Source organism: Lygodium microphyllum, chromosome 15, assembly GCF_053477565.2.
Source record: "Lygodium microphyllum isolate KBCC chromosome 15, Lygodium_microphyllum_v1.1.10, whole genome shotgun sequence".
NCBI classification, from domain to species: Eukaryota; Viridiplantae; Streptophyta; class Polypodiopsida; order Schizaeales; family Lygodiaceae; genus Lygodium; species Lygodium microphyllum.
In genome coordinates this window covers 71,803,156-71,817,098 of record NC_141149.1, presented here as the reverse complement: position 1 = coordinate 71,817,098, position 13,943 = coordinate 71,803,156, and the positions used below count along the sequence as shown (strand labels likewise).

General features: G+C 43.5%; 1 pseudogene across 2 annotated transcripts in view; it reads left to right on the top strand.

Moving 5' to 3' along the window:
• The first annotated feature begins 6,051 nt into the window (after window positions 1-6,051).
• Window positions 6,052-13,943, top strand: part of LOC148024663 (putative 3-hydroxyisobutyrate dehydrogenase-like 1, mitochondrial pseudogene) — a 39,470-nt pseudogene continuing 31,578 nt past the window's right edge. For both annotated transcript variants that reach the window (XR_015693331.1, XR_015693330.1), the window contains exon 1: window positions 6,052-7,137. The product of XR_015693331.1 is annotated as a putative 3-hydroxyisobutyrate dehydrogenase-like 1, mitochondrial pseudogene, transcript variant X2 (transcript). The remainder of the gene's footprint in view (window positions 7,138-13,943) is intronic.

The window sequence follows — 13,943 nt, the reverse complement described above, 5'->3', positions numbered from 1 at the left end:
ATGGCATACACCCCCACACTAAGTCTTTCAATGACACCCATATCTGACATGAGTATTTGTACATGTGTAGGTAGCTTTGAAAATGGATCCAACATCTAGTGCTACACCAAATACCGAGGTCTGCATATATGTATCATCTCTCTCTACCAAACCTATTATGCACTACACAAGTATTCGGTTCCTTACGTTGAAGAAGGAATACATTTGCAATGGCAATATGTACTGTGTTCTTGCTATCACCCATGCAAATGGCCGAATACAAAGCATGCCAGTCCATTGTAAAAATGACCATGAGGTTGTCCATGTATATGTTCTGGATACCTTGGTCTCGCAAGACTATCTTGTCAAATAAGGAAATGGGCCTACATTGCAGCCTTCCTCCACCATAGACCTCACCTAGAGCCCTTGTAGCATTGAGAAAACAACAATCACCGTGGAAGCCTCACCACCCCCCTCGGACATTAAGAAAAACAAAATCATCCATATCATGCTTGATGTGGAAGAGGAGGGGATGTGACAATCCTCTTATGTTGTAAGTGTGGTTGAGTACATAAGGTCTTTGGGGGGCCGACACCGAGTCTTACGTCATTTGCTTCAGAATACGAGCACTATAGAGAGAGTGGAGGAGATCCCAGTTTTCTATGATGGCAATGTGGTATACGAGAGCTTCCACCAATAGCAAACAATATGCATCCAATGGAGGGTATGGAGCAAAAGTACGATGGCCATTGCTGGACTATATCAACATTGATGGCATTCCTCGGTACTACTCGTTGCCGAAGCAACATTGACTAAATTGATTGTAAAGTCGCATGACATGGTTCTAGTATCCTATTGCAAGTAAATCACACTAATCAAGTCCCAATGCATGCCATGCAGGTAAAATTAGTACAACCATACCGACTGTTGGAATGTCAACTGTTGGTCTTGGAAGCCATGGATGCTTCTATTGTAAGAACCCCCCCATCCTGCTCTCCAAGTGCGAGTGTGTAGTATATTATGTGATGTCAACAAGGCCAATGTCAAGATTATTTATTCATCAAGGAACACATAACCATGAGGTGCAAAGAGGCACATGTAGAGCTAATGTCAAAGAGGTGCGAAAGACCATAGAGGAAATGGTAAGAGACTTTAGTGCAGCTGGACCTCGACACCTACAAATGACTGTGGCTAGAAGGCTAGTGATAGGTGCCTTGGTTCGTGAGTAAGGTGTCCCCATGTCCAACATTGAACTCTCGACGATGCTCGAGGAACTCCAACCACTCATTTAGAGGAATATGTAACATATTATTCAATTCACAACACATTTCAAAATACCTTTAAAAGGCCATGCATATGAAGATCAATATTTTGTGCATGCAAGTTCAAACACATGGTCCATGCAGCATGCGCTGAGAGTGATCAAGGAATGGAATCTCGTCTTCTAAAGTTAAAGCAACGTTGTGCATACAGATTTTTCCATGGTAGTCTATTTCATGGGCAAGCCGTTGACAATGATAGTAGGTGCTTTATATTCAAAATGTCAATTGCGCCAGCCTCAAGGGTTGACTTAGTGAATCGTATGTGAAGGAATGGCACTAGGGACCTATGCAATAGCTGTGTATGCTTTGATCATGTGCATCGCATTAATGATTGGACCACCATGGCAGCACATGTGTATGACCCAAGGTAGTTTCTCTTATCTAATTCTATCATCACAATACAAACTTAAGCAACATAGTTTTCCTTACTCTCCCATTCCTTTCTTGTGTTTCTGTAGTGTATAAGAGTTGATGACTCTAGCAATATGTGAGATGAAAGAAGAGGATATAGATGCACAAGCTCTTTTTATGGACAAAGATGAATGAGGTGATGGAGAAGTGTGGTCACCCAAGCGTTGATTTTCGAGGATTCATGGTAGACGAGGCAACTGCCAATTGGAGGGCCATCCGCACAGTGTTCAATGGTGTTCCAGACAATGTAATGCAAGGAAGGGAGAGATCTTGCTTATTTCATTGGGAACAAAGTCTCCAAATACACACATCACAGTATGTGCACAAGAGTTTTCAAGATGAGCATAAGTGCTTGTGCCGCATGTGGAGGCGTGCAGTCACGGAAGATGATGCAACAATGCAATATCGATTCATTCGGGCTTGGTGGGCCTCAGGGAAAGTTGTGGATTGCAATATACCAGCAATGGATTGTTGGCTTAGTTGGTGGCATATCAGATATCCACGTTGGAGGCCTTTGTCGGGGTAAGACTGGTTCGTAATAGTAGGATGTGACGTGTGGTGCATTTGTTTTCTCACACTCCATACCTTCTCGTGCTATATTTTTCTCCATGTGGTGGAGGATATTGCTCATATGCCAACCACAAACTTGGCAGAGCCAATGCATGCAAGTTGGTTGGCAGGGGAGGGATTCAAGGGATCTATCAGCTTGTACGATACATGTGTCAGTGATTTGGCCAACGCTCTACTACAGAGCACAAAACGACATGCATTCATTGGTGGAAAGTTCCATGGTGCAGGACCCAGTGCAGAGAAGCTTTTGAGTCGACTACAACAAGGAATTAGCCCCACACCTCGAGCAATGGTAAGGATGGTTGAGGAGGCGGCAAGAGGAACTAAATTGCATAAACGTCCCAATTTTCAAGGGGACAATGTGACTATAGTAAGAAAATGCAAGGTTGATGGGAAAGCAGGGTCATAGGAAGCCAATGCCTCTCACAAGCCTGAGTATATGATCAAAATTATACCTAGAAGAAAGGGTACAAGAAAACTAAAATTTGAGGACCCTTTGCCTTCCGACTAATCAAGGGCAATATCACAAATTGTTCGGAGGAAATGGTGGTGGAGACAGTCCTTCACGACACCGTTTGGGCTTTAAGAAGGATTCCAGCTCACAGTCATGTACAATGTCAAGGATGGTTGGGAGCTAGAGAGGGAAAAGGTAAAAAACCTATAAAAAATACGTCACATGGGGTGCCTGCATGTTTATTTTGGGGCATCATGGAGTGGTCTAGCTCAAGAGGAGAAGCTAGCAATCAACATGGAATGCGGCACCAGTTCATGTTGTTTTGTAATGATAGTTTGGACCATACATGGAACATTTATTCTTACATTCAACATGCACCGCCCAAGATTCCACAAGTATGGCTAGTGGCACGAGGCACTAATTTAACCGTAGAAGAAATCCACATGTTGGAGAGTGGTGGGTTTGTTTTACAAAAGGTGGCACAAGAGGCAGATATTAACGAGGGCTTGTGTAGATATCGAAAAGGTGTTTCACAACTTGCAAGGAAAAGAATAGACTCAGCGTTGGCTCTAGATGCAACTATGAAGGGCCACACGGTGGTGAAGGCCTTGAAGCATGAGGTTTTCAAACTAGACATAGCTAACTCAAGTGTCATGCATGAGTGTTATGATGTGCACAACGCAAAGAATCCAACATGTAATTGTTGGGATTTCATGGACCGTGCCGTAGAAGGAAAAGCATATTTGGCATGCAAGCACTTATAGTATGTGTACCTCTGAGTGTTTGAAATGGATGCAAATGCCAACATGTTTATAAACCAACCTACACTCAGTGAAGAAAACTTACACATTGTATTTGGAAGTGGATGAACTTTTCCAACACCACCTATATAGTGACCAGCAATGCAATGCCAACACTACCTCTTAGCACAACCACATTTTATTTTGTTGAGAGTCACCGTTATAGAATCCATTTGGATGGCAAGCCTTTGGTGAACTTATCTCTCTTAATTTGACAAGCAAAAGCACATTTTCCAGAGTTGACACAATATAAATGTACATTTGGATTGCTTGTATGAATTGTCTTCTATCATATTTGTTGGGGAGAGGAGGGGAAGGGAAAGAGAGGGGGAGGGGAGGGAGTTATCAATGCATTGAAATTAAAGTTCTAAAAACACCAAGTGGCTACCCGTAGAGGGAGAAACACACACACACACACACACAGAGAGAGAGAGAGAGAGAGAGAGAGAGAGAGAGAGAGAGAGAGAGAGAGAGAGAGAGAGAGAGAGAGAGAGAGAGAGAGAGAGAGAGAGAGAGAGAGAGAGAGAGAGAGAGAGAGAGAGAGAGAGAGAGAGAGAGAGTGTGTGTGTGTGTGTGTGTGAAGGTAGTGGTGGCAATCGTGGAGGTGGTGGTGATAATGGTGGTGGTGGTGGAGGTGGCAACAGTATTGGCGGCGGCCGCAGAGATGGTGGTAGTGGTAGTGGAGGCAGCATGGTGGTGGTGGCAATGGCGGCAATGACAGTGGCAGTGGTGGTGGAGGAAGTTGTTGTGGTAGTGGTGATGGAGGTCAAAAAAATCAAGGGGTGGAATAAGTGGACTATGTGGAACAAGAAATGGAGGTTGCCCAAATAAGCTTGCTCAAAAGCTCGCTTCTCGCACGCACTCGTGATAGTGGGGGGTAGTAGTGGTGCTTGATATGTGCCTAGGAGAAGAGGAGGAATAAGTGGACTGCATGGAACAAGGAATGGAGGTTGCCTAGAAAAGCTCGCTGAAAATGCTCGCTTCTTGCATGCACTTGATGGATAAATGTTTTCCCAATGTCACATTTAGAGTCAAAGTCACTTAGATTCAAGGCAATTTGTAATAACTTATATGCACGAATAAATTTAGATAATGCATGGAACATACGTAAGTCTACATGATAATTCATTCATCAAGCACTATAAAGCCACTCTAAATGATGCACAGTATGAGCCAAATATTCAACAATTAGCTACACCACTCATGGTTGAGAACATCAAAGGATAAGACAATTTATAATTGCTTATTGAATAAATATCAACTATAAATGGTACTTAGATAAATCTAGATTATGCATAATAAGAACCCATTGCTCACCCAATGAAAGTTTATACATCTATAGTGCATTACTCTTATGAATACATTTTAGGCATAAATGGTGCTTGGATCAATCTATACATGATAACTGACACATCAATCTATACACTAGTTTATACAGCAATATATAAATCAAATTTTCAATCATATAGGATACCTACATCAGATGGTACCAAATCCATTTTATGTAAAGTGTCTACACATGATGCATGATCATGATCTTTGCCTTATTTGTAAATTTAGAGTATGGTAGCAATGCGTTTTGAGAGAGAGAGAGAGAGAGAGAGAGAGAGAGAGAGAGAGAGAGCACTTGTTGTTGCCGATAGCTCCTTGATTTGCACAAACACAATGAAGCAGGGATGCATCCAAGCATATAATTGTTAAAGCAATAGATGAACCCAATGCCACATAGTAAGAGATGAACCTTGTAGAAACACAAAGCCTTTAGTGCCTAGAAGATGCCATGATTATTGAAGCAAAAGATTTGAGTAGTAGATGGATGACATCCTTTATGGTTAATAGATGGATGATATCTAGAAATATTCAGCTTTGAAGGTGCCTAATGCATGATTTTGCTAAAAGGAGCCAAGCCCTCAACAAATAGGTTGTAGGAAAGAGGTGATCAACCACACACTAGGTGACTTGTTGAAACCAACAAGAATGGCCTATTGAAAGTGCAAGAAATAGGTGACTAGAAAGAATGATCACCAAACATACGTGAAGTTGGTTATACACCAAATGATGGATGCCCACTCCTTGCCCAAAGTGCAAGAAACAGGTGACAAGGAAGAATGATAATCAAATAGGTGTGAGGCTGGTTATACACCAAATGATGGACGTCCACTTTTTGTCCAAAGTGTGGGTATGCAAGTTTTGAAATGGGGTGCGGATATGGGCACAAAGCCTTTACACACCAAAAGGATACAATTTGCAAAAAAACGAAAAAAATAATAATATTATTTTTATTGGCTACAAATACAAAAAGTATACCCTTGTATGTCACTTTACAAACAAGGAGAGGAGAATCCTTGCCCAAAAGTGGACGGGGAGTTCACTTGTTTAGTACGTAAACAATAGTTCATATCCTCTTCAATGTGTTAAGAAGTATGAACACACAACCCCTAAAGAAGTACTTTGACTAGTGTGTCCCTACACGGGTGAACACTGAAGCTCATGACTAGTGTGTCCCTGGGATTCGAACTCAGACCAGCAAAAGCCCTTCAGGTGCTTGGCTCTTTTCTGGAGGGTTGGGCGTCCCTCACGGCTGGTCGTGTAACCAGGCAAACTGTAATTACCGAAGGAAGAAAACGAGAGGACGGTGTGGCTATGGAGGTAATGCCCACAGCAGTTTCTTCCTCCCCCTTCGTTGAGGAAGAAGACATGGCAGCTGCAGCAGCATGCCGCAGGCTCAGGGTAGGGTGGGTTGGCACAGGCCTGATGGGCTTGCCCATGTGTCTCCACCTCCAGAAGGCAGGCTACCCGATCATCGTCTACAGCCGCACCCCCAGCAAGGCCCAGGCGCTGTACGACCAGGGCGCCGCCCGTGCCGACTCCCTCACCTCCCTCGCCCAACGCAGCGATGTCGTCTTCACCATGCTCTCGACCGCCCGTGACGTCCGCCAGGTAGTCCTTGGCCCCAATGGCATTCTCGCTGGCCTCCGCCCGGGAACCTTCCTAGTCGATAGCACCAGCAGCGAACCCTCCCTCGCACGGGAGATCTTCGATGCTGCCCTCAGCCGCGGCGTTGATGCCATCGATGCGCCCGTTTCTGGCGGCGACGTTGGTGCCTGCGAGGGCACCCTGTCGTTCATGGCGGGTGGCAATGCAGAGGCGCTGCGGAAATTGGATCCACTATTTCGTTGCATGGGTACGGTCACACACATGGGGCCTGCTGGCACAGGGCAGAGCTGCAAGCTTGGGAATCAGATCAGCGTGGCTGCAAATCTCACTGGTCTGGCCGAGGGCTTGATTTATGCGAAACAGGCAGGCCTTGATCCTGCCCTCTTTTTGAAAGCTGTATCATCAGGGGCCGCGGGGTCTAGGGTTATGGAGCTTTTTGGCTCCAAGATGGTTGATGGGGATTACACACCAGGAGGATTTGCAGAGAACATGGTAAAAGACCTTGGCACAGCATTGAAAGAAGCTCAGGCCATGGGAGGTTCTTTTCCAGGGCTCTCAGTGGTGCAGCAATTGTTTGTCTCTCTTGTTGCACATGGAGATAACCAGCTGGGAGGACAGGCGGTCATTCTCTCGCTTCAGCGCCTGAACAACATCAGCAAGTAAGGTACAGGCCATTAAAATCTGTTTAAACAGTTTCTGAGGGGAGCTTCATACATTATTGAGCTGCTTGATAACTACTTTGAGGTCACATCTGGCTTCTAGAAGCTAAAGCTGGTTTACAGAATCTTCTCAGTTTAAGAAGGGTGTGCTTGTCTATACTAAACATGGCTTCCTCTCATTCAACTTGGAACCAATAAATTGCAACTTTGGAGCCTCAAAACAATAGAGGAGAGTACATGTGCATTTATGCTGTGCACGTTGTGGCATTTCCTTGTTTATATCACTATAGAATTGCAGGACCTTTAGTTTACCTATGCTGTTCAGAGCTGTATATTTGAAAGAGAAATCACATGCTATGAACTATGGCTCGACTCTAGTATTTAGATAATCTTATGTCTGTCTAAACTCTGTCAAAAACAGGATTGATGAATTTCACATGACTGAGAATATGTTTGTTGCTATGGTGCTTGAGTGCTGACTGAATGTCTGATTTCTCTTCATTTTTGTTAGGGGCTAAGTTGTGTGCGGTGCAATATGATGGTTGACCCTTTGATTCAGTTCTAGTCAATGTTGTCAACTCGGTTTGGAAAAAAAAACAAAAACCAAAAACTATCACCCCACCCTTACAGACACACGAGAGTGCTGATTGAATGTCTGATTCCCCATGAATTTTGTTGGGGATTAAGTCATGTGCAGTGCAATAAGATGGCTGTTGTGACCCTTTGATCAGTTCTAGTGAATATTGTTGAATAAAGCAACATCATATGCAAACACCTTTTTGGGGGGGTGTGGTGGTGTGTTAATGAAACCTTCCCCCACCAAAACAAAAACACACACATGAAATTGAAGTGCAAATAGGGATGCAAGTATACCGAGGTTTTGTATAGTAAAAACTCATAGTAAATGTTATGTAGCATCCATAGACAAAGAAGGCTCCTTCACTTGATAAATGTGTAGAAACACTGACTTAGTGGAAATAGGTGACGAAGTAGAGGTAGATGAAGGCTCCAATGTAGATCCACCCTTTACTCCCGGGCAAAGGTGAGGGTATATCCACTAGCACTTCTTTGTGCAAGGTGCGAGGTTTTTCAACAATGAGGATACATGGGATGTTCTCTACGCTTCTCCACAAAAGTTGTATCGAAAGATGGCTCCAACTTCATCCTCTTCTTTTTCTTTTGCTTGGCTTGTCTTGTACTTGTAGATAAAACTGCATAAGCATGGCCATGTGCCTAAGTTTTTAAAGAGTTTGTTGTCAAGATTGTGGGAGAGAAGGAAGGAGTCTCACTTGTAGCTTTCTCACTTACACAATGGGGGAATACACACAAAGGTGGAGGCTGAAAACAGTTTTCCTCTTTTTAGTTGCGTAAGCCAAAAGAACTCTAGTACAAAGAAATAGAAGAACCCTATATATGGGTCTCAAACCAAACTCAACTAACTAAGGTGGTATACTAACTGAGCCACGAACTAGAGTAGATAAGGATAATTGTCATCTAGCTATTATTCATGGGCGGTGTACCAACCGCATTTGCAGCTAACAAGTCGGTGACATAAATGCACAACGGTCACCTTGGCATATCACGAGTGGAGCTCGATATCTCAACACTCCCCCTCGAGCTCAATCCCAATTCGTGCACACCAAGCAGGTCTCTGAACTTGCGCAGCTTCTCTGCGCCCAATGCCTTCGTAAATATGTCAACTACCTGATCCTTTGTGCTGACATAAACTAGATCAATAAGACCTAGTAAAACCCTTTTTTGCACATAGTGATAATGCACCTCAATGTACTTTGTTCTAGCATGATAAACTGAGCTATTTGCCAAGTGTATACTACTCATGTTGTCACAATAAATGACAACTGGCCCATCTGTAGGCTGATGTATATCATAAAGTAGCTTATGCAACCAAGCTACCTTACATGCAGCCATTGCTGCGCCCCTGTACTCAGCCTCTGTGCTCGATAAGGAACTATAGGCTGTTTCTTGTTGCTCCAAGTGACTGCAGCACTTCCAAAAGAGAACACATATTCACTAGTAGATCGTCTATTAAAAATACTACCAGCCCAATCAGCATCAGCGTATCCATGCAACTGTATCTGAACCCCAGTCTCAGAAAATGGTCCATATTGCAATGTGGACTTCACATACCTGAGTATGCGTCTAGTCGCATCCAAATGCGGTTTCCTTGGAGCATGCATAAACTGACTTACCAATCCAACAACATAGCTTTAATCTGGCTTGGTAATAGTCATATAAATCAAACTTCCTATTATGCGTTTGTACATAGTAGGTTCTTCGAGAAGCTCACCTGCATCTGCACTCAGCTTCACATTCTGCTCTAAAGGAACTGAAATAGGCTTACAGCCTGTCATCCCATATTTGGACATCATGCCCAATCCATACTGCCTCTGCAAGAGCCGTATCCCACTTGGTGATCTAATCATCTCAATGCCCAAGAAATAACGCAGCTCTCCCAAATCCTTCATCTCAAACTTCTGTTTCAATAGCATTTTCACATGAAGGATATCTTCATCATTATCACTTGTGATAATCAAATCATCAACATAAATGACAAGCATCATAATATCTTTATCTGTTTTTCTCACATAAAGTGAGAAATCTGCCTTGGAAATCTGAAAGCCAATAGCGATAAGATACTGTCCTATCTTGTTAGACCATGCTCTAGGTGCTTGCTTCAAGCCATATAAGGCTTTCTTCAACTTGCAAACAAACTCAGGATGAACATCATGCACATAACCTGGTGGCTGCTCCATATATACCTCTTCTTGCGAATCACCATATAAGAAATTCTTTACATCTGATGTAAAGTCCATTCCTTTGATGGAGCCATAACAATGATTGCACTTACGGTTGCCATCCTTGCAACCGGACTGAATGTTTCTTCATAATCAATGCCATATGTTTGTGCATATCCCTTGACTACTAATCTTGCCTTGTATCTGTTCACAGAACCATCTGCATTGTACTTCACCTTATAAACCCGCTTACAACCAATTGCATTCTTATCTTTAGGCAAAAGTATCAATTCCCATATAGCATTTGCTTCCAAGGCATCCATTTCTTCATCCATGGCTTTCTTCCATTTTTTTTTTCATGGCTTGCTCAAAAGAAGTGGGTTCTGGTTCGTGTATCACTTTGACCATATAGGCATAGTGAATGGCTGTAAATCCATCATATTTTAGCCTATCCATAGGATACCTAGCTTTGGTAGACCTGCGCAAAGTAGGCTCACTCTTAGGTGCTCTCAAAACATCCCTGGTCTTCCTTACTCCAGGTGTAACAATAGAAGGAATACCCAACTTCATCAATGCTCTGTTCTGAGCAACTGGATTCACCATCCACATAAGAGTGACCTGCATTCACATCAAACATGGGTTGATCTATCTTCTCTTTTCCTTTTCGTGATATCTGTATACCACTATCTGCATTGCTTTGAGAAGATTCTCATGATCTCAATCTGTATGTCCATGGCGAAGAATGTGAACCACTACTAGAGGACGCTTTAGGTCCACTAATATCTTGTGACTGCTGCTGTGAATTCTGTGTAGCATTACCATTTTGTGCATCTACATTATCAATCACATTTACTGGTTTATACCAGCTACTCATCTCATCAAAAACATCTCTGCTCACTGTAAACTTACGAGTAGAAGGGTTATAGCATCTATACCCTTTTTGCTGCAGAGAATAACCAATAAAGATGCACTTCTCAGCTTTTGGATCCAACTTGGATCTCAACTCATCTGGCACATGAACATAGGCAACGCAACAAAAAATTTTCAAATGAGAAATATCTGGTTTCCTGCCAGTATACCTATCCTCTGGAGTCATGCCATGTATTGCTGCAGTGGGAGTCTTGTTCATTATGTAGACTGCTGTAGCAACTGTCTCAGCCTAGTAAAAATCTGGTAGGTCTTTTTCATTGAGCATGGCATGAGATACCTCTTCAATATGCATGTTTTTCCTTTCTGCAATTCCATTTTGTTGTGGGATATGACTGTATGAATATTGTTGCTTTATGCCATGCTCCTAGAGGAACCTTGCAAAGTCATTTGAGAGGTACTCTCCCTTCCATCTGACCTTATGCATTTTATTTACAGGCTTGTTTCTTTTTAACCATAGCTTTAAGAGTTTTAAAATGTCTAAACACTTCACTTTTCTTTTTCATAAAATACACCCAAACTTTTCTGCTATAGTCATCAATAAAAGTGACAAAATAATGACAGCCTCCAATAGATGCAGCTTTAGTAGTCCACATATCAGAGTGGATTAATTCCAATGGCTTCTTACTCTCTTGAACATGTCTAGGAAATGGTTTTCTTGCATGTTTTCCAAATTGACAGGCTTCACATACCTTATGCATTTCTACAACCTTGAATTTAGGCAATCCTGCAACAATATTTTGGGCTTGCATTGATTTAAGTCGTTGTACATTAACATGACCAATGCGTTTATGCCAGATATCAATATTTGCAACTACACCGGTCCCATGTGCAAACATTGCTGCACTCAATTCAGACATGTCTGTATCCAACGTAAACATTCTGCTCTTCTTCTTTCCTTTTGCTATCAAGCGACGTTTATTTTTCATATCCTCAACAAAGCATCCATGAGAATTAAATCTGACCTGCAAGCCTTGGTCAACCATTTGACCAACAGAAACCAGGTTCTTGGTGATATTCGGGACATGAAATACATCGGACATGTATTTCTTTTTCCCATCCTGCATAGACAAAGGATTTTTTCCAATCTGCACAATAGGTTGTGGAGTATCATCACCAGTCTCCACAAATCTGAAACCAGGTTCTTGGTGATATTCGGGACATGAAATACATCGGACATGTATTTTTTTTTCCCATCCTGCATAGACAAAGGATTTTTTCCAATCTGCACAATAGGTTGTGGAGTATCATCACCAGTCTCCACAAATCTTGGTTTTTCCATTTTCCTTGCATCCTGCATCCATTGCGCATGACCTGTCATGTGGTTTGATGCACCTGGGTCAACATACCACACATCATTGCTTTTTTCTGCACTTGTCACAGAATTGGTCATGTGCTGTACTATAAACAAATGCTCATTTCTGTCATCACCCTGTCTACTAGAAGATGCATAATTTCCTTGTTGCAATTTTCCATTCATGTCATTCTGCTTTTTATAGCAGTCTTTAGCCATATGACCCATTTTACCACAGTAGTAGCATTCAACATTGCTGTTTGTATTTTGGCCTCTTTGCTATCCACCACAACCTCTTTGGCTCCCTCTGCCTCTAGAGTTACCACGTCCTCCTCCATAGGACTGGTCTTCTTGAGTTTGCTGCATATTCTGATTTCTACCACGGCCTCCAGATCGGCCTTCTCTACCTCTGTCTCTACCTCTTCCAGCATTTGAGTAGAAGACAGCTTCTTTTGAAGTTCCTCCTAAAGAAGATGCTGTTAGCCTGCTCTTATTTAGTCTCAGTCTGTCATCTCCTGGTTGTGAGCTCCTGTCAGAGTCTGACAGGAGACAGAGGAGCTCTGTCAGTGTGTTTTCAGGTTGCTTTAGTCAGCATGTAGCCCTGGGTATTTTACAGCCCAGATCTGGGCTGTTTTTGGGGTGACTGCCCATTATTTTGGTCAGTCGGACCAGAACTGGCCAGTCGGACCAGATCTGGCGAGGTCGGCCAGTTTTCTGGCTGGGGGCTATTTATAGCTGCCCCCCCAGTCAGTCCAGCATTCATCTCATTCATGCTCTGCAGGTTCAGCACTCCTCCCTCCGTCTCGGTCTCCGTCTCCGACATTGGTGCTGCCTCTGTTTCGAGTCTGTCGTGGTTCCCTCACTGACGCTTCGGGCTGCGTGCAGGGACTGTTCTGTCCATTCCAGTGTATTCAGCATTCATCTCAGTCAGTGCAGATTTTCTTCCTTCATTCTCTGCTTCCTCTCTCCTCTCCTCTGTGTTCGTGTTCTTCTTTCGCTGCGCACTCTCACATGGTATCATCGCCTGATTGAGAGCACGGAGGACGCGAGAAATACCTTACTGCTGCTGCCCACAGTTCCACAACAGCTAGGCGATTCCCTCAGACAGCTGCCAACAGGTCTATTCTAGCCAGGTGACTGCATCAGAAGGCTGTACAGCCTGCGTTTGCTGTACACAGGGGCTGCCACGTCATCCAGTGACGCAGCAACCCTGCGTTTGCTGCCAGGCGACCTCTTCTGCTGCAGGGCGACCCTCCTCCAGCTTGCGTTTTGTTGTTTTGCAGGTCGCTTCTACCCCGACTGCTCCTATCCTGTAGGTGACCTCTGTCTGGGCAAGTTTCCGGTGCTGGTGGTCTCGATTCTGGTGTTCTGCATCAGATCTATTTGCGTTTTGCAGATCTTGGTGGTTGGTGACCACACTGTTGGTCCTATTTCGTCAGCGGCACAACTTTCTTGGTATTTTGCAGATTGGAAGATGTCTTACTAGTTCTCAGGCTTTGAAGACTCAGAGGATGAGCTTCTTTCTCATCATTCCTCTGAGCGGAGGCGGGACTATCGTGAAGTTCGTCATCGGGAAGACCCTCCTCGCACTCGTCCTTCTTCAGTCCATGCATCTCAGAAGGTTCCATCTACTGCGAAGGTTTCTTCAGTGAAGACTGCATCCACTGTGCGGATGCCTTCCTTGATCCCCTCTATACAGGTGTCGATTCTCCCTTCCTTTCCGAAGGAAGACAAGTTGGATGGTTCCAACTATTCCCTATGGTCATGCAAGGTGGCTTGCATTCTTGATACCTTTGATCTATGGGATCTTGTTTCTTCGCCCATCGACCGACCT